At 43.9% G+C, this 3236-nt stretch overlaps 1 non-coding gene across 1 annotated transcript; it reads left to right on the top strand.

Annotated features, from left to right (window-relative positions):
* Positions 1-936: 936 nt before the first annotated feature.
* On the top strand, positions 937-1018 carry TRNAL-AAG. The gene has a single exon. It is a non-coding gene; the product is annotated as a tRNA-Leu (tRNA).
* The last annotated feature ends 2218 nt before the right edge of the window (positions 1019-3236 follow it).

A 3236-nucleotide genomic window follows, 5' to 3' on the forward strand; every position in this document is an offset into this window, starting at 1 on the left:
AGACTTTTTTATTATTATTATTATTAATTGATGCGAAACAAAGTAGGTAGAACCAGGAGAACAATTTATGATCACAACGTCAAGAAAAACAAAACTGACAGGCCTCATATCTCAGATTAAGGGCAGTGACCAATTGTGACTGCACCATCATGACCAAGAGTGCAACTTGTCTCTCTCTTCTAGGTAGAGAAGTTGGGGTACAGAAAGAGACAAACCTTTCTCGACCTGATCCAATGTGTTGATTTGTCTTGCTTGATTGAAGGAGGCTTCCATGAGAAGTTAGTGGGAAGTGACAGTGGCCAGAAAGGAAGAAAGGAAGAGAGAAAGAGAGAAGAAAGAGAGGAAGGAAAGAAGAAAGAAAGAAAGAAAGAAAGAAAGAGAGAAAGAAAGAAAGAAAGAAAGAAAGAAAGAAAGAAAGAAAGAAAGAAAGAAAGAAAGAAAGAAAGAGGAAGGAAGGAAGAAAGAAAGGAAAGGAGGAAGGAAGGAAGGAAGAAAAAAAGAAAAGGTAAGGGAGGGAGGGAGGAAGGAAAAGAAAAAGCATCAATAAAAAAAATTTGGTAAAGAAAAAGAAATACAGCGTTCTACCCCAAATGACTTACTTTAAGGGGGAGAGGAGGGAGATTTCAGGTGATAAAGCATCAAGATAGTGGTTTTTAAAGATGGGGGGGTCAGGGGTAAAGGTAAGGGAGTGGACTAAATGACGTCTAGAAGAATCCAGTTCTTTGGCTTGAGTGCATACATGCAAACACGCGCCTCCACCTTACAAAAATGGCCCGGGTCTGGGTCCAAGATAACCCCACTTCGACCCGCCAGCCTGCCCTTCGTATACTCCCCCTCCCTGGCTTTGTAATAAATGAGCATCCCCACCCCCACCACCAGCAGCAGCACTCTGTGTCGCCTTGAAGACACATATGTCTGCCCACCTTCGACAGATTTGGTAGCGTGGCCGAGCGGTCTAAGGCGCTGGATTAAGGCTCCAGTCTCTTCGGGGGCGTGGGTTCGAATCCCACCGCTGCCAAGTAATGAATGTTTTCTCCAGAATAATAAATGTTTTTATCATGACTTCTCTTAATAATACTGCACGGTAATTAGCCTCCTGCGCTACGGTTACCTTAGTAACGGTCTGGTCGAAACTATGGAACCTTCACCTGTTCTTGGAAAGAGACTGGCAGCTGGCCCGGCCCGCCTCCAGTGCCTAGCAGCCCAGGGTTTACTGCTCTTCCGGTCAGCAGCCGCGCCGCCACCCCCATTCCTCACCCGAAGCGTAATTAATGATAATGTAAACATAGAGAAGAGCATTTTGTGGAGGCCAGAAAGGAGCGGCCGTCTCCTGAGGTTATTATTAGGTGAATTACCATCGCCATGTGACGGATTGCTGTTAGAAGTGAGGAAGGGGAGGTGAGTGGGTGTAGGTGTGCGACACGTGACGTGTTCACGTGCAACATCAATTCATCATCATCATATCCTAATCTCGGCTCCTCTTTCCCGGGGTGACACAATTAGCTGGGCAGGATACACGGTTAAGATGAGAACAGGGATGGGGAGGGGGGGAATTATCATTGAGATAGTTAACAGCTGTAGAAGTTTGCAGAAGAGCTTTGATCCTCACTACAACCCCCGGAAGGTAATGGTAGATAGCACTTCCCTCATTTTGCAGAGGAGGAGGCGAAGCGCAGGGCGCTGTGACTTGTCCAAGGTCACGTGTGGGGAGGAGACCTTGAGATAAAAAGAAAGGAGGTGAGGTAGGGAAGGGAGGAGACTCGGGGAGGAGGTGTGCTCTTTTGCTCAACTTTCATTGCCCAAGCCTTCATTTCGATGACTAAACTCATACGTGCTATATTGCAAAATGATGCAAGCTCTTTTGATCCTGGCCACTGTCATTGCGAACCGTGTTAGGCAACCTTAATAACCACTGCACTACAGGCCTCCCTGGATAGTTTAATTACTAGATTAAAGTTGCACTGAGCCCGTTGGGATACCTCGTATATATTCATTAAAAATGGTCTGCATAACTGTTGGCACAGTTGTAAACTGGTCCAACATAACAATTTAGAACTGTGCCCAAAGGACTATAAAACTGCATACCTTCCGACTGAGCAGTGCCACTACTAGATTTGCACCCCCAAAGAGATCCAAGGAAAAGGACCCATATGCACAAAAATATATATAGCAACCCTTTTTGAGAAGGCAAAAAATTGGAAATTAAGGGGATGTTCATCAATTAAAGAATGGCTGGACAAGTTGTGGCATATGTGGTTGTGATGAAGTTCTATTGCGCTATATAACAGGAGCGGTGGGGGGGGGCGGAGTAAAAAAAAAAAATGGCAAAACCTGTATGTACCGAGACAAAGTGAAGTCAGAATAACCGGGAAAATATTATGCACAGTAACAACAATGTTGTAATGATGATCAACTGTAAAAGACTCGGTGACTCTGATCAATGCAATGATCCAAGACAATTCCAAAACACTCCTTATGCCCCAGAGAGAGAAATGAGGTTCTCTAAGTGCAAACTTAAGTATAATGTTCTCACTTTTTTTATTTTGCAACGTGGCTAATTCGGCAATGTGTTTGGCATAATTTCACGTGCATAATTAAAACATATTGCTTGCCTTCTCAGTGGGTAAGGGAGGGATGGGGGGCGGAGGGGAAAGAATTTGGAACTCGAAATTTAAAAACAGTGTTTAAACTAAATAAGCAGTAAATGTGAGGGGAAGATGACATGCATTGCACACACAACAAGGTTGTGTGGCTTACACAATGCCCGCTTCATAAACTAGCACATAGACTAATAGCACTAATAATAAATGTCAATTCACAATAGTAATGTGGAAAACGTTCATGAACACTCCTCAGCAAAGTGGCAGTTACGCCAATGGAGTCACCATCTCGTGCAGACTTGGGGATCTTCTACCATTTCTCTCTGAAACACTGTGCCAACACAGAGGCAAACCCGCAATTCAGCAAACCAAGCCAAAGCGCGGACCTAACGCACATAGTACCTTTACCACGTACAAATGTACCTGCATGGCAGCCCCAGCATCTTTTGCTTTGATGCACTGACAATTGTTACTACGCCATAATTCCAGTAACAGACGCAACGCAGCAACATTCATTCTTCTTCATTCCTCTATTATATTCCGTTTTCCCCTCCCTTTTCTTGTTTTGAACACCAATGCTAGTGAGATTAAACTAAATATTTATTTCTATTTTAGGTAGATGAAAGAAAAAGTTAC

The sequence above is a fragment of the Vombatus ursinus genome, unplaced genomic scaffold, assembly GCF_900497805.2.
Source record: "Vombatus ursinus unplaced genomic scaffold, bare-nosed wombat genome assembly UNPS02005197.1, whole genome shotgun sequence".
NCBI classification, from domain to species: domain Eukaryota; kingdom Metazoa; phylum Chordata; class Mammalia; order Diprotodontia; family Vombatidae; genus Vombatus; species Vombatus ursinus.